This window comes from Triticum urartu, chromosome 7 (assembly GCF_003073215.2).
Source record: "Triticum urartu cultivar G1812 chromosome 7, Tu2.1, whole genome shotgun sequence".
Taxonomy (NCBI): Eukaryota; Viridiplantae; Streptophyta; class Magnoliopsida; order Poales; family Poaceae; genus Triticum; species Triticum urartu.
The window spans coordinates 290,972,797-290,991,717 of record NC_053028.1 but is presented as its reverse complement, the minus strand read 5'-3'; positions in this window follow the sequence as shown (position 1 = coordinate 290,991,717).

Here is an 18,921-nt window from a genome sequence, read left to right as displayed (position 1 = left end):
CACCATGATGTTGTGGGTCCTTCAAGCTGATGTGCGGCAAACTTCACCTTCTCCGCATCCGTGCATCCTGCTGTGGTCAACTCTCTAGCTGTCTTGCGGAGCCAATCATCTACTACTATCGGCTCGGTGCTACTGGAAAACACCGGTGGATTCAGCCTAAGAAAATGCGCTAAGTGATCAACAGGTGGTGGTGGTGGTGGGTTGTTGTTGTTGTTCCCCTGATTCTGATTCTGGACTAGCAACTGCATCAATGTGTTCTGCTGCTGGATCAACTGGGTGAGCTCCGGTGAAAAGGCAAATCTGGGGTCACGTCTCGGAGGCATCTGAGGGTTTAGAAAAGATGAGATGTAAGAATAGAGGGGGTCTAAAGAGAAAACACTACCCATATGCACATGAGGCAAAAGCAAACAATTCACTTCATTCAATCAAACAAGGGCATACAATCGATCTAACTATCGCAAAAGTGCTCGGACTACTATATTTACATGGTGGACTACTACTACTTATGAGGTGGTCTACTAGAAATATTCTTCGGTTGCAGACTCCATGATATCTGCTCCAGCTTCATCAACATAATCATCATCACTATCATCTAGATCCGAATCGGTGTCGTCAATGATGATGTAGTCTTCCGGGCGAATCTCCTTGGGTTCTTTGTCTTCATCTACTGGTGTAGGGCCTCCCATAAATATCCCGATCTTCTTTGTTAGGTCGGCATTCTTATCCACCAGTACTTCAATTTCTTCTTCATAATCTTCACGTGTAGCCTTGAGTTCTTCCTCCAGTTCCTTGATTCTTGTCTTAGCCTTCTTCAGATCTATCATGTCGGCGCACATCTGGTTTTCCTTGTCGTCGAATGTGCTGGTTTAATTCCTGGATAAAATCTGCAATTGATCTATCCTTCCTGGTGCTGATCATCTCCCAGTGCTCATCTCGGCGCCCACAAATCTGGTAGATAGTATCCTTGAGATCATTGCGGTAGACTTCTCCAATGTGTCATATGGCGATGTGAGCTGCCATGCTCTTTCCTAGACTCCAAGTTGGTGCATCAAAAGAAAACTCTATGGGCTCAGTGACTGGCATGAATGTTCTTCCTGGAACTTGAACTTGAATCATCCAGCGCTCTTCTTCAGGTAAAGTGGCGTTGTAGGTTCCGGTGAAGCTTGGTACTCCTATGTTCAGGTATCTAGTGACTTCCTTCAAGTGACGTCCAAAGGGTGTATCTTCATCTGGTTGTGTGAACTTGTTCCTTGCATCCGCCATCCTAAAAGAGTCGAAAAGGTGAGGAGTCAGAAGAGAAGAGGGTGAATAGTGTTCTAGGTCTTTAGCTTAGTGGTCGTGTCCTATAGTCAGCGTGTGCTTTGATACCATCTCTGTAGCGACCAGACCTCAAACAGTCTGATCTCTGTGCTCCGGTGTCATCCCTGGATCAGTAATGCTGACACCACATAGTACTCGGAGGATTTATAACAGAGTAGCAATCACACACTTATTACATCGAGTGTCTCCACAGAGAACTTATTACAATAAATATGGCTTAAGGCCATCTAATAACGATAACAGCGGAAGGCTTGGAAGATAAGTGAGTCCATCAACTCCAACGGCATCACTGAGTATAGAACCATGACCTAAAAACTCCTTAATCATCGTCTGAAAAGTCTGCAACATTAACGTTGCAGCCCGAAAACGGGTCAGCACATGGAATATGCTGGCAAGGTAACACATAGAGAATAATGGAATGAAACAGCTATACTATATGCATATTTGGCTGGTGGAAAGCTCTATGGTTACTGTTTTGCGAAAAGCCAATTTTCCCTAGTACAAAGGAATAAATTTAATTACTACCATGGTGGTTGTTAAACATTGAGAACGGTTGACAGCATTCTCAATCCCAATTAAGCATCATCATTAAACAAAACCCAACAAAATTAATTTAGAGTAACATGTTGAGATTCACATGATAATCCAGGTACTAGATACTCAAGATGTCCATAACTGGGGACACGGTTAACCATGATTAGTTTATTACACTCTGCAGAGGTTTGCGCACTTTTCCCCACAAGACTCGATCGCCTCCGTTTGGTTTCTCGCACTACATGGTGTTTGAGAAGACGGATGACCGAGACATAGTCTTTCAGAAGCGCTATCACCTTACGATCGGGTAGACCGTACCACCTACATCCCCTACATCTGCTAGTCTACCACTGTAAGAGTTCGCACGACTTAGTCAACTATGCTAGATCCCATAATAGCTTGTGGCTGCACACGGAAGTTTCTAGTATGAATAGTCTCATGATCCCTTTGAGCCTGGGTGGCGGTCCAAAAGAAAACAGGCAAGTCCTGGAATACCCAGGTGCCTCAATCCACCCAGATGTGTGTTTAAGTTGCCACCTTAGATAAACCATTAATTAACAATCTCACATCTGTCATGGATATCACTCACCCAATCCACGTCTACTAGCATAGCATGGCATAATAAGCAAACGTAGAAGTAACTCCCAAAGGTTTGATAATAAATAGGTAATAGGTACTACCTCAACTACTTCCCATCCCACAATTTAATTAGATCCTAATCATGCAATGTGTGAGGATTAATCTAATGTAATAAAACTGGGTAGTAGAAAAGGTATGATCAAAGTGTTACTTGCCTTGCTGATGATCCGGGAAACCTAGTGATTCGAAGTAACAAGCGGCGCACTCCGGGTATTCTATCGCATACAAACAAACAAGCACACAATAAGTACTCATCTAATGCACATGTAAAACTCAAATAAGAGATCTAACCAGAAGGTTCAACTTAAGAACTCCGGTTTGCAAAAAGAATCAAATCGAACGACGCAACGAAAGTCAAACGGCGAAAAAAACAACTTCGTTCTACTAATCTGGATCTAGGGCAAATTTTACAGTAGCAAAAACTTGTTTAGGTTGATTAAACGGATAGAGGGTTTCGAGATGAAACTCTAGGCGCTTGAATCGCCTGATTCCGATAAACGAGCGAAAAGTTATACTAAAAAGAAAATCAGATCAGGAATCGCGATCAGAAAAATCGCGGATTAAATCCGAGAAAAAGAAAAACGATGAACATTCGTTAGAACGAACGAATGGACGAACGCTCGCTATTTAAATAAACCGGAAAAACCGATCTATTTAAAAAACCGAATCTAAAAAAACCGACGAAAACCGACGGAAAAACCGAACGGTTTTTCGAAAGAAAAAAAAACGGCATGGATATCGAGGCGGAGGAGGACCTCGGGCGGCGTGCGGCGGCGCGGCGGGGCGGCGCGGGGCGGCTTGGGGTGGGGCTAGGGTTTGGCTGGGCCTCTACCCCGGCTTATATAGCCTAACGGGCCGGGAGTCCTAGTCGGACACGGCCCTAGGTCGGTTCGTTGTTTTTTTTAATAATTACGCACAGAAGAAAAATAAAAAGAAATACTAAACGGACTCCAAAAATTCCGAAATAAATTTTCACGGGCTTTTAAAATCAAGCCGCACAAGGTGAACATTTATTTGGGGCCTAAATGCAATTTTGAAAAAAGCACATTTTTCCTAAATTCAAATAAAATAACGAAAAACTTTGAAATAAAATCCTATTTGATTTTATTATTAAATCCTCAATATTTCTTTATTTTGAAAAAGTCATTTTATTCCCTCTCTCATATTTTTGTAATAGAAATAATTGATGATAAAATAAATAAAATCAAATGATCCTATTCTCAAATTTTGAGAAAACTCAAATATGAAAATAATGAATTCCCCAACTCTCTTCGTGGGTCCTTGAGTTGCGTAGAAATTCTAGGATCAAAACCAAACGCAAATAAAATATGATATGCAATGATGATCTAATGTATAACATTCCAAATTGAAAATTTGGGATGTTACAATAATGGTTGTTCTATTTATATGAGTAATATCTTTTATGGTCATGCACCCTTGATGAGTGGTCTATTTTTATTGAATCTCGATAGTAGTGATACACATATTCATAGTATTGAAGCCAAAAGATGTAATTTTAATAATGATAGTGCAACTTATTTGTGGCACTACCGTTTAGGTCACATTGGTGTAAAGCGCATGAACAAACTCCATGCTGATGGGCTTCTAGAATCACTTAATTATGAATCACTTGATGCTTGCGAACCATGCCTCATGGGCAAGATGACTAAGACTCCATTCTCCAGAACAATGGAGCGAGCAACAGACTTATTCGAAATAATACATACTGATGTATGCGGTCCGATGAGTGTTGATGCCCGCGGTGGGTATCGTTATTTTCTGACCTTCACACATGATTTGAGCAGATATGGGTATATCTACTTGATGAAACATAAGTTTGAAACATTTGAAAAGTTCAAAGAATTTTAGAGTGAAGTGGGAAATCATCATAATAAAATTAAGTTTCTATGATCTGATCGTGGAGGTGAATATTTGAGTTATGAGTTTGGTCTTCATTTATAACAATGCGGACTAGTTTCGCAACTCGCGCCACCTGGAACACCACGGCGTAATGGTGTGTCCGAACGTCGTAACCGCGCTTTATTAGATATGGTGCGATCTATGATGTATCTTACTGATTTACCGCTATTTTTTGGGGTTATGCTTTAGAGACAGTTGCATTCTCATTAGATAGGGCACCATCGAAATCCGTTGAGACGACACCATATGAACTGTGGTTTGGCAAGAAACCCAAGTTGTCGTTTCTTAAAGTTTGGGGTTGTGATGCTTATGTGAAAAAGTTTCAACCTGGTAAGCTCGAACCCAAATCAGAGAAATGTGTCTTCATAGGATACCCAAAGGAGGCTGTTGGGTACACCTTCTATCACAGATCCAAAGGCAATATATTTGTCGCTAAGAATGGATCCTTTCTAGAGAAGGAGTTTCTCTAGAAAGAAATGAGTGGGAGGAAAGTAGAACTTGATGAGGTAACTGTACCTTCTCCCTTATTGGAAAGTAGTTCATCACAGAAATCAGTTCCAGTGATTCCTACACCAATTAGTGAGGAAGCTAATGATGATAATCATGAAACTTCTGATCAAGTTACTACCAAACCTCATAAGTCAACCAGAGAAAGATCCGCACCAGAGTGGTACGGTAATCCTATTCTGGAGTTCATGTTACTTGACCATGACGAACCTATGAACTATGAGGAAGCAATGATGAGCCTAGATTCCGCAAAATGGCTTGAGGCCATGAAATCTGAGATGGGATCCATGTATGAGAACAAAGTGTGGACTTTGGTTGACTTGCCCGATGATCGGCAAGCCATAGAGAATAAATGGATCTTCAAGAAGCAGACTGACGCTAACAGTAATATTACTATCTACAAAGCTCGACTTGTTGCGAAAGGTTTTCGACAAGTTCAAGGAGTTGACTACGATGAGACCTTCTCACCCGTAGCGATGTTTAAGTCTGTCTGAATCATGTTAGCAATTGCCGCATTTTATGATTATGAAATTTGGCAAATGGATGTCAAAATTGCATTCCTTAATGGATATCTCAAAGAAGAGTTGTATATGATGCAACCAGAAGGTTTTGTTGATCCTAAAGGTGCTAACAAAGTGTGCAAGCTCCAGCGATCCATTTATGAACTGGTGCAAGTCTCTTGGAGTTGGAATATACGCTTTGATAGTGTGATCAAAGCATATGGTTTTATACAGACTTTTGGAGAAGCCTGTATTTCCAAGAAAGTGAGTGGGAGCTCTGTAGCATTTCTGGTATTATATGTGGATGACATATTGCTGGTCGGAAATGATACTGAATTTCTGAATAGCATAAAAGGATACTTGAATAAGAATTTTTCAATAAAAGACCTCGGTGAAGCTGCTTATATATTGGGCATCAAGATCTATAGAGATAGATCAAGACGCTTAATTGTACTTTCACAAAGCACATACCTTGATAAAGTTTTGAAGAAGTTCAAAATGTATCAGTCAAAGAAAGGGTTCTTGCCTGTGTTACAAGGTGTGAAGTTGAGTCAGACTCAATGCCCAACCACTGCAGAAGATAGAGAGAAAATGAAAGTCATTCCCTATGCCTCAGCCATAGGTTCTATCATGTATGCAATGATGTGTACCAGACCTGATGTGTGCCTTGCTATTAGTTTAGCAGGGAGGTACCAAAGTAATCCAGGAGTGGATCACTGGACGGTGGTCAAGAACATCCTGAAATACCTGAAAAGGACTAAGGATATGTTTCTCGTTTATGGAGGTGACAAAGAGCTCGTCGTAAACGGTTATGTCGATGCAAGCTTTGACACTGATCCGGATGACTCTAAGTCACAAACCGGATAGGTATTTTTATTGAATGGGGGAGCTGTCAGTTGGTGCAGTTCTAAGGAGAGCGTCGTGGCGGGATCTATGTGTGAAGCAGAATATATAGCTGCTTCGAAAGCAGCAAATGAAGGGGTATGGATGAAAGAGTTCATATCCGATCTAGGTGTAATACCTAGTGCATCGGGTCCAATGAAAATCTTTTGTGAAAATACTGGTGCAATTGCCTTGGCAAAGGAATTCAGATTTCATAAGAGAACCAAGCACATCAAGAGACGCTTCAATTCCATTCGAGATCAAGTCAAGGAGGGAGACATAGAGATTTGCAAAATACATACGGATTTGAATGTTGCAGACCCGTTGACTACGCCTCTCTCACGAGAAAAACATGATCAGAACCAAGACTCCATGGGTGTTAGAATCATTACTATGTAATCTAGATTATTGACTCTAGTGCAAGTGGGAGACTGAAGGAAATATGCCCTAGATGCAATAATAAAGTTGTTATTTATATTTCCTTATACCATGATAAATGTTTATTATTCACGCTAGAATTGTATTAACCGGAAACTTAGTATATGTGTGAATACATAGACAAACAGAGTGTCCCTAGTATGCCTCTACTTGACTAGCTCGTTAATCAAATATGGTTAAGATTCCTAGCCATAGACATGTGTTGTCATTTTATGAACGGTATCACACCATTAGGGAATGATGTGATGGACAAGACCCATCCATTAGCTTAGCACTATGATCGTTTAGTTTATTGCTATTGCTTTCTTCATGACTTATACATGTTCCTATGACTATGAGATTATGCAACTCCCGAATACTAGAGGAACACTTAGTGTGCTATCAAACATCACAACGTAACTGGGTGATTATAAAGATGCTCTACAGGTGTCTCCGATGGTGTTTGTTGAGTTGGCATAGATCGAGATTAGGATTTGTCACTCCGAGTATCGGAGAGGTATCTCTGGGCCCTCTCGGTAATGCTCATCACTATAAGCCTTGCAAGCAAAGTCACTAACACTAGTGCAGAACCGGGTAATAGCACCGGTTCGTAAGGCCCTTTAGTGCCGGTTTGGTAACCGGCACTAAAGTGTGGGCACTAAAGGCCCCCCCCCCTTTAGTACCGGTTCAGCACGAACCGGTGCTAAAGGGCAACCACGTGGCATGAGCCAGCTTCGGGGGCAGGGAGCCCTTTAGTACCGATTGGTGACACCAACCGGTATTAAAAGGTTGGGGGGTTTGGGTTTATGATTTATTTTTCATTTAATTTTGTGTTTTCCATTTAATTCTTTTTCGTTTGCTGGTATTTTACGATACTACATATTGTACACGTTATGCATATATATAAATAGAATTTCTAGTAGAATCGATCATAATATATATATATCATTGAATGTCTCACAACCACCATTAATTAATTCACACATATATACACACATGTATATATATATACAATTAGCTAGCTATCTATAATTTCTCCTAATTGGTGCCTTCGGAGCCAGTGGCATTAGCCTAATTGGTGCCTTCGGAGCACAATAACAATTGGAAGTGGTTCATGGGGGCGGTAGCGGGTAATAGTATTCTCCTTTGGGATCTATGACCTGGTCGAGCAAAAATCCCGCTATTTCCTCTTGAATTGCTTCTATGCGGTCCTCTGGTAGGAGCTTCTCCTGCACCTCTTTGAACTGTTAAGAAGGAGATCAATATGCATGTGTATTAGTTGTGTGACTAGATATCGATAATGGTGTAAAAATTGTGAATAGTGTTCTGACAAACGTACCCACTCCTGTCTTTGAGATCTGCTCCTTTCGAACGCCATCATGAGAATGTTCTCGCAAACGTAGTATGCACACAGATTATTCCCCGGCGCCTGCTTCAGGGCCTTTACGAGAATGGAATTTGATCAGATAATAATTAATCAAGCATGATAATTAAAGAGATGGCAGCTAGCTAGTACTACTTAATTACTTACCTGGGGTCGATACCATTTCAGATTTTGTTTCCATGGGCCTGGAGTGTCCCTGATGAACTTTGCCCAAGCCCTGCCCGCCGACAAAGAAAATGAATAAATGGGTTATTAAATAGTTGTTATCAGGAAATGACGAACTAATTAAATAGGCTGAGATATAGTTAATAATGATTGAAATTACCTGTTGATTATCCCCTTCACGATGGTGTAGTCACTTGCTTTCTTAAGTAGTGAGTCTAGTACTTCAACTGTTCCTTCATCAACTTTAATGATTAACAAGATCCAGTGAAATCTGCATGCACACACGTTTGCATGTCTTAATTAAGCGGGCATATGTAAGCAAAAACATGTAGCTAGCTAGTAGGCAAAAACAGAATTTGTAGTACAAGACAGTGTGACTCACTCGAAGTTGTAAGGAAGTAGTATATCTTCATTGTATTTGAGGCACTTGAAGAACTCTAGCATGCTTTCCTCTACACTTTTTTCGTAATATGGATCTAATTTCCATGTGTATTCATTAATGGTATTTGGGTCAACGAACCCAATGCCATAGCGTCCACCTTTTTTCATTTCATAAATCTTCATCCTGCATAATACCACAGAAAAGAATATAGTGAGGATAATTACAGGTAATGTTTGATCAAAATGATCACTACAGCTAGCTTGAGACTTAAATTACAGAAAGAAATCACTTACAGACAATAGCAACTGACGATAGATTTGTCGAGTGTGTCTTGATTGTATAGCTGAAATAGTTCTGAATACTCAATGGACACAGCTTTCTCATGGTAGTAATGATCCTTCTTGACATTCAACATGAGGGACTCTTGATTGGAAATCTTGGTAATGTCCATGTACCATTGATGCCATTCATACATTCTCGTTGGGAGCTTCTTGACCTTGTCTGGCTGGACCAAAGGTTGGCCCCGAACATATTTCCGTTTTATTTCCTCCTCTCTAGTCGGAGACATGGGCTCGATATCGAGGAGTTGTCCAACAGTGATCATGAGCGTTTCAGCCTGCTCAATATGCTCCTCGGTTATTACCACATCGCCTAGCCCGGGAAAGTTAACGGTTTGCCCACAATAATATTGGGCGCGCCTACTCTCATGTGTTGTTGGCACAACAAGCGGGGGGGTTGATTGCGCCGCCTGTTCTCCTAGCTGGGGAACGGTTTTACCGCTCCTTTTGCCAGCTGATTTGCTCGAGCTCGAGCTCGCCTCTTTCTGTAGACGTGCTCGATTTAACTTCATGATGTGGCATTCATAGTCTGTGTCAACAGGCTTGGGAGCTGGTGCTCTAGCCATACGAATGAAGTGGTCAATCTTTTCCTCAGGCACTTTCTCCCTTGGCGGCGGTGGCGGTTTCGGTGCAAAATGGGCTTCCACCTCGGCCTTCGATATGGCTATGTTTTCCTCCTCGGACTTGTCGTAAGGCCTCTGCGGAAGAGGCGCGAGGCTTGGACCATATTGAAATCGCTTGCCTCCACCTGTACCTCCAGTACTACCTCGACTTGTACCGCTACGCACCATAGCTGAGGCGGCTCTCTTCCATGATTGCTGAGGCGGCGAAGACGGTTGACGTGGCTGAGTTGGAGGAGGAGGAGTGGCCTGAAGCTGTGCCGGACTTGGAGGAGGAGTGGCCTGATGCTTTGCCGGACTTGGAGGAGGAGGAGTGGCCTGAAGTTGCGCCAGACTTGGAGGAGGAGTGGCCTGACGCGTTGGTGGACTTGGAGGAGCGGGAGTCTGCTGACTCGGTGGCGGACTTCGACGAGGAGTCGGATGACGCGGTGTCGGTGGCCTTCGAAAGATGATGCAATCCTTTCTCCATAGGATGATATGATGGTTGGCCTCTCCCAGTGTGTGCTCATCGTCACCTCCAGGAATGTCAAGCTCTAGCCCCGAATATTGGTCCACCACCTCATCAACCAAGACACCAGCATAGCCCGCTGGAATCGGGTTGCAATGGAAGGTTGCCTCGGGGGATTTGTAAAAGCAAGGGCGTCCGCCACCTTCATGGATATGTTCTTCATTTTGAAGTGTAGCTCGCAGTTAGTGTTCTCCATGATGTCATCCACTGGATAGCTATCCAGCAATGCGTTTCCCGGGGCGGAACCCACGCTGCTTCTCGGCATGGATGGGACGGTGCTATCCAATGTTGGATCATCCGCTAGCTGCTGCAGCTGCTGAGACCCCCTTTGCTGGCTAAGTGAGTCGATCTGCTCCTGCTGCCGCTGGAATTTGACTGCCAAGTCCGCGTGCGCTGATTCTAGGCCTTGAAGGCATTCATAGTCTAGCTTCCTCTGCTCCTCCTCCATCTTCCTCTTCTTCTCCTCCACAATCTTCTTTCTCGTACGGGTTCTGTAGTCGGCATTCCAGTCCAAAAACCCCTCATACCACGGAATAGCGCCCATGCCTCGTGTTCTTCCCGGGTGTTCAGGATTTCCCAGGGCACGCGTAAGCTCGTCGTTCTCTCTGTTGGGCTAGAACACCCCCGATCGAGCCTCTTCTATTGCAACAAGTAGCTTGTCTTCGGCTCCGTCCAGACATGCCTTCTTCAAAACTTTGCCTGTCTTCAGGTCCAACTCCCCCCCATGCGCATAGAACCAAGTCCTGCACCTGGGGGGGCAGCTCAATGTTTCTGGAGTGACACCTGCATCCTCCATCTCTTTCTCAGACTTATCCCACTTAGGCATTCCCACCGCATAGCCACCTGGCCCCAGCTTATGGAACTTATCCTTTTTTGCGGCATTGGCCTTGTTTATTCTCGACCGTTCCTTAGATAATTCCGAATCCTTGAATTTCACGAAATCGTCCCAATGAGCACTTTGCTTCTCTAGTGTTCCCTCAAATACTGGAGTCTTCCTTCCTCCCTTGGCGTACTTGGCCCATTCACGATTCTTGTGGTTGTTGAATGCAACCGCCATCTTCCTAAGAGCAACGTCCTTGAATTTCTCCACATCTGCATCTGTGAAATGATCTGGTAGGGTGAAATGTTCCATGAGCGTTTCCCAAAGCAGAAGTTTTTGTCTGTCGTCGACAAAAGTAACTCCTGGACGTGGCTTTGCTGGCTCTCTCCATTCTTGAAGGGAGATCGGGAGTTGGTCCTTCACAATAACTCCGCACTGACGAATGAACTTGTCCGCAATATTCTTAGGCGCTAATGGTTCGCCATTAGGTTTGATGGCCTCGATATTGTACTTTACGCCCTCCTTCAACTTTTTGTTCGGGTCTCGTTTCCTGTTGCCTGAAGATTTGCTCGATCCGGATGGCTGAAAGAAGAAAGATCGATTCGTTAATATATCTTCAAGTCATTTAAAACATGTGATGATCACCAGATGCCTGCTTATATAAATATATATACCTCACCGGTCTTTGTTGTTTTAAGATCAACATTTTCTTCGTCATGTTCATAGTTCATGACTCCATCAATTCGGTCATCGCGATCGAATATCATATCACCCTCCCCGGTGTTGTTTAGATATTCGGATCCGTCATAATCTTCTTCATTATGATCATCATCTGGCCCGCGAGGATTGCGTATGATATTGAACAGGGCCTCTTCTCCCTCTCTGCCGGTATTGTCCGCCATAGGTTTTGTTTAACTAATCCAAAAGAAATATATTCAAATTACAGTGCATGGATGCAATCAATTAATAAGGAAAAACTGAATCAATCGTAGTACATAATAAGCATCATCGAATATAATCTCGAATACGTCGTCTCGAATAATAGACATAATCTCGAATACATCGTCTCAAATAATATATATAATCTCGAATATTATATATCGAATACATGACTAGCTAGCTAGCTAATAAAGATCGAATACTAGAGAGTAATCTAGGTGGTGGACAACCAAAGTGAAGGAACCATCACTTGATCATAGCTTGGGTGATCTCCCCAAAGAACCTGCCAGGTATTGGAGAACCTAACGTCCATAGCAGCCATATAACGATGGACATGCTCGTCCTCCTCCCTAACACGGCGACGTACCACCTCCGGTGGGGCCGGCTCCCTCCGCACCGAAAGTGGCCCACGCGAACGCCACCAAAGGCGATGAGGGTTGACGACGGGACCCGGGGCCGGGTTCCTCACCAAGCGTCGCGCCCCTGAAGGTAGCACCTCCCAGTGCTAGCCCGGCGGAGCCCAGTCCCAGACATGGGTCCTCTGAAGCAGGACGTCGTCGCGAACAGGTCGACGGCGAGGATGCGGGCCGGGCATCGTCGACAACAAATACTATATGCCGCAAAAGTAAAGTAACATTTTTTAAATGATGGATTGTGATTTCATATATGCAAATTCTAAATTTTATAACTAAAACTAACATTTCTATAACTAAAACTAACATTTCTAATATTTCTATAACTAAAAAACATTTCTATATAACTAACATTTCTATATAACTAACATTTCTAATATAACTAACATTTCTATATAACTAACATTTCTAATATTTCTATATAACTAACATTTCTATATAACTAAAATTTCTAATATTTCTATAACTAAAAAACATTTCTATATAACTAACATTTCTAATAATTCTATAACTAAAAAACAGAAAGATTGTTTGTGTGTGTGTGTGGTACATGGCGGCCGGGGCAGGAGCTCACCGGCGAGGCGCGACGATGGGGGGCGGCGACGGGGATGGGGACGGAGACGGAGACGGCGACGGGGACGGGGCGGCGACGGGAGGACGGGGCGGGGCACGGCGACGGGGATGACAGGGATGGGGACGGCGACGAGGGACGGCGGCGATGGGGCAGAGGAGAAAGAAGCAGAGGTAGAGATGAGAAACTAAAAAAAATTGAAGTGTTTTCTTATATAGAACAACCTTTAGTACCGGTTGGAGCCACCAACCGGTACTAAAGGTCTGTTTTGGCCAGGCCAAGAGGCGGGAACGGCACCCCTTTAGTACCGGGTGGTGGCTCCAACCGGTACTAAAGACCCCCCCCCTTTAGTACCGGTTTGAGCCACCACCCGATACTAAAGGGGGTGCGCTGGCGCAGGTGCGGTGCGAAATGTTTAGTCCCACCTCGCTAGCCGAGGGGCGTCCACACTGGTTTATAAGCCCCAGTGTGGTAGCTCCCTCGAGCTCCTCTCCAAAGCAGGCCTACTGGTCCTAAATGTTCTGTGCTGCCCTGTGGGCCTACTAGGCCTTTGCGGGCCAGCATCCTGGCCCAACAACAGGTTGGGTTTCTAGTCGTATGCAGGCCGCTGTGGCGCAGTAGGTGGGCTTTTTTTCTTATTTTTCTTGCTTTATTTATTTTTGTTTTATTTATTTTTGAGTTGTTTTTTGCTGTATTTAGAGTTTCTTTGTGAATATTTTTGCTTTAGGTACAAAAAATTACAAACTTTCTGTTAGTACCAGTATTTTACAAATTTGAATAGTTTAAATTTTGAATTATTTGAAATTTGTGTGAATCACTAGTTTGTGAATAACTTAACTTTGAAAATAGATTTTCCAGTGATTCTTTTTTCTTATGTTAATATTAGTGTGTTTTATCATTATATTCAATTTGGTAATGCTTAGGTTATTTAAAAAATGAAATGCCTTTGTAACGGATGAGTTTTCGTCCGAAACCCTGATACTTCAAAAGAGATTGTCCATTTTGTATACGAAGTGCATCTAGTTTTTGCGATAACCCTCTCTACTTTTTTGCACATGCTATGTGGGTGAAATTATGATACCATGCCAACTTTCAACCTTTTCTGAGTTCATTTGAAATGCTTTTCAATTTCAGGATCATTTAGCTGAAAAAATCAGTAAATGCATGAAAGAATTTGCTTGCACATAAAATTTCTTCGCGTTTCAAATGCCAAAACACATAACTAGCTACCCTAACTATTATAGAGATTCCCTCCTGGGTGTGAAACACAGAAGAAAGTGATGATAGTGAAGCCGATCACATCCCAAATCTTTGGGTGTGAAACTTTTTCTTCGCGCGTGTCCCTTTGCGCCGTAGCCATGGAAAATCTTCATAATTTAACTGGATGCTCGGGTCAATATTCACTGTGAATGGAGCAATTTCATAAAACTTTTCATAATCTCCTGACATGTCTGTCTTGTCATCCACTCCCATGATGTTTCTCTTCCCAGAAAGAACTATGTGCCGCTTTGGCTCATCGTGCGATGCATTCGCTTCCTTATCTTTTCTTTTTCTCGGCTTGGTAGACATGTCCTTCACATAGAAAACCTGTGCCACATCATTGGCTAGGACAAATGGTTCGTCTGCATACGCAAGATTGTTGAGATCCACTGTTGTCATTCCGTACTGCGGGTCTTCCGTTACCCCGCCTCGTGTCATATTGACCCATTTGCACCGAAACAAAGGGACCTTCAAACCACGTCGATAGTCAAGTTCCCATATGTCCTGTATATAACCATCGTATGTTTCCTTTCCTGTCTTGTTTTCTGCATCAAAGCGGACACCACTATTTTGGTTGGTGCTCTTCTTATCTTGGGCGATCGTGTAAAATGTATTACCATTTATCTCGTACCTTTTGAAAGTCATTGTATTCGAAGATGGTAACTGGGACAGCAAGTACAGGTCATCTTCAATAGAGGCGCCATGCATGGTACGTGTCTGCAACCAGCTGGCGAAACTCCTGGTTTGTTCACGTGTAATCCAGTGATCAGACCGCTCCGGGTGTTTGGAGCATAGCAAATTCTTGTGTTCATCCATATACGGAGCCACCAAGGCGGAATTCTGTAGAACTGTGTAGTGTGCTTCAGTGAGAGAATGTCCGTCCATACATATTATTTGTTCCCCTCCTAGCGTGCCTTTTCCATCCAGTCTGCCCTTATGCCGCGATTCAGGAACACCAATCGGCTTAAGGTCAGGAATAAAGTCAATACAAAACTCAATGACCTCCTCATTTTCATGGCCCTTGGAGATGCTTCCTTCTGGCCTAGCACGGTTATGAACATATTTCTTTAAGACTCCCATGAACCTCTCAAAGAGGAACATATCGTGTAGAAATACAGGACCCAAAACATTAATCTCTTCACATAGGTGAACTAGGACGTGTGTCATGATGTTGAAGAAGGATGGTGGGAACACCAACTCGAAACTGACAAGACATTGCACCAAATCATTCTCTAACCTTGGTATGATTTCTGGATCAATTACCTTCTGAAAGATTGCATTGAGGAATGCACATAGCTTCACAATGGCTAATCGAACGTTTTCCGGTAGAAGCCCTCTCAATGCAACCGGAAGCAGTTGCGTCATAATCAGGTGGCAGTCATGAGACTTTAGGTTCTGGAACTTTTTCTCTGCCATGTTTATTATTCCCTTTATATTCAACGAGAAGCCAGACGGTATCTTAATACTGAGCAGGCATTCAAAGAAGATTTCCTTCTCTTCTTTGGTAAGATAGTAGCTTGCATGACCCTGATGTATGTCGTCTTTTCCGTGCATACGTTGCTGGTCCTCCCGTGCCTCAGGTGTATCTTTTGTCTTCCCATACATGCCCAAGAAGCCAAGCAGGGTCACACAAAGATTCTTCGTCACGTGCATCACGTCGATTGCGGAGCGGACCTCTAGGTCTTTCCAATAGGGAAGGTCCCAAAATATAGATTTCTTCTTCCACATGGGTGCGCGTCCGTCAGCGTCATTCGGAACAGGTTGTCCACCAGGACCCTTTCCAAAGACCACCTTCAAATCCTTGACCATATCATGTACATCAGCACCAATACGGTGGCGAGGCTTCGTCCGGTGATCCGCCTCACCTTTGAAATTCTTGCCTTTCTTTCTTACGGGATGCCTGCTCGGAAGAAATCAACGATGTCCCAGGTACACATTCTTCTTACAATTAGCCAAATATATATTGTCGGTATCGTCCAAACAGTGTGTGCATGCGCGGTATCCCTTGTTTGTCTGTCCTGAAAGGTTACTAAGAGCAGGCCAATCATTGATGGTCACGAACAGCAATGCCTTTAGGTCAAATTCTTCCCCCATGTGCTCATCCCACGCACGTACACCTGTTTCATTCCACAGTTATAAGAGTTCTTCAACTAATGGCCTTAGGTACACATCAATGTCTTTGTCGGGTTGCTTAGGGCCTTGGATGAGCACTGGCATCATAATGAACTTCCGCTTCATGCACAACCAAGGAGGAAGGTTATACAAACATAGAGTCACAGGCCAGGTGCTATGGTTGCTGCTCTGCTCCCCAAAAGGATTAATGCCATCTGCGCTTAGACCAAACCATACGTTCCTTGCGTCATCTGCAAACTCCTTCCCGCACTTTCTTTCGATTTTCCTCCACTGCGACCCGTCAGCGGGTACTCTCAACTTCCCGTATTTCTTACGGTCTTCTTTGTGCCATCGCATCACCTTGGCATGCTCTTTGTTTTGGAACAAACATTTCAACCGTGGTATTATAGGAGCATACCACATCACCTTGGCAGGCAATCTTCTTCTTGGGGCGCTCGCCCTCGACATCACCAGGGTCATCGCGGCTGATCTTATAGCACAATGCACCGCATACTGGGCAAGCGTTCAAATCCTCGTACTCACCGCGGTAGAGAATGCAATCATTAGGGCATGCATGTATCTTCTGCACCTCTAACCCTAGAGGGCAGATAGCCTTCTTTGCTTCGTACGTACTCTCGGGCAATTCATTGTCCTTTGGAAGCATATTCTTTATCATTACCAGCAACTTTCCAAATCCCTTGTCAGATACACCATTCTCTGCCTTCCATTGTAGCAATTCTAGTGTGGTGCCCAGCTTTTTCTTGTCACCTACGCAATTCGGGTACAACAATTTTTTGTGATCCTCTAACATGTGCTGCAACTTCTTCTTCTCCAAATCACTTGTGCAGTTTCTCTTTGCATCGGCAATGGCCCGACCTAGATCATCAACGGGCTCATCCGATGTCTTTTCTTTAGCTTCTTCCCGCATTGCCGGCTCAGCTTCTTCCCGCATTACCGGCTCAGCTTCTTCCCTCATTGTTGTATCATCGTATTCAAGGAACCCATGGCCAGGATAGCTGTCGTCGTCCTCTTCTTCTTCATTGTCTTCCATCATAACCCCTCTTTCTCCATGCTTGGTCCAAACATTATAGTGGGGCATGAAACCGGACTCAAACAGGTGGATGTGAATGGTTCTTGACGTAGAGTAATTGTGACCATTCTTACAGCCAGCACATGGACAAGGCATAAAACCATCCGCCCGCTTGTTTGCCTCAGCCGCAAGCAGAAAAGTACGCACGCCATTGATGAACTCGGGAGAGCATCGGTCATCGTACATCCATTGTCGGCTCATCTTCAATACACAGCACCGAAAACACCAAATTAATACAATACATAAAGTTCATACATAAAGATCATACAACACTTAAATGCAACAAACAAATAACTCTCTAGCTAAAGAATTTAAATGCAACGACAAATGCGATCAAGATCGCAACTAAGGTAACAATTGATCCAACAGCATAATGATACCAAGCCTCACTATGAATGGCATATTTTCTAATCTTTCTAATCTTCAAGCGCATTTTCTCCATCTTAATCTTGTGATCATCGACGACATCGGCAACATGCAACTCCAATTCCATCTTCTCCCCCTCAATTCTTTTCAATTTTTCCTTCAAATCCTCATTTTCTCTTTCAACTAAATTTAACCTCTCGACAATAGGGTCGGTTGGAATTTCCGGTTCAACTACCTCCTACATACAAATATCTATGTCAACTTGATGGGCATAATTTATCATAAACACGAAATGCAATGAATAGTTTTAAAAGAGAGTATACCACATCCGAATCATAACCCGGACGAGGGCCGACGGGGACGGATATCAAAACCATGGAACTATGTATAACAAACAACGTATGGGTAAGATAATTATACGAGTAACTATATATCCAAATCACACAAACATCAATTTTTTATATAAAACTTCATGAACAAGAGGCTCACCACAAGGTGGTGCCGGCGACAGGACGTTGCGAGCGATCGACGGTGGTTACAACGGAGATTTAGAAGGTACTAAGTAAACCACACCTACATATGCAAACTAAGTGTTATTTTTGACCTCAAATTGCATATAAATCAAATACTAGAACATATATATAATTCCTCCCAAATTACTAAACTCAAAAATCAATCACTATATAAAGCATTGCACGAGCTAATCTAGCAATGAGAGATGAAAGGACAAAGTTGCTAACCTTTGTGATCATTTGAATGGATGGGGGCCTTTAAATCTTGACAAATTTTGGGAAAAATGTGTGATGAGCTTGAGAGGAAGAGGGAAAAGAACAGAGAGGAGAGGGGAAGGGGAAGAACAGAGCGAGCTCGGGTGGACGAAGGGTCTATGTAGGACGACCTTTAGTACCGGTTCGTGATACGACCCGGTACTAAAGGTGTTGGAGGGGCCCCGGACTGACAACATCCTGCCACCACTCACTTTAGTACCGGTTCGTTGCACGAACCGGTGCTAAATGTTCGCCACGAACCGGTACTAATGAGAGAGGCCGGCTAGCCGTTGGAACCGGCACTAATGCACACATTAGTGTCGGCTCAAATTCAAACCGGCACTAATGTGCTTCACATTTGACCCCTTTTCTACTAGTGTAATGAGTTAGTTGCGGGATGATGCATTAGGAACGAGTAAAGAGACTTGCCGGTAACGAGATTGAACTAGGTATGATGATACCGACGA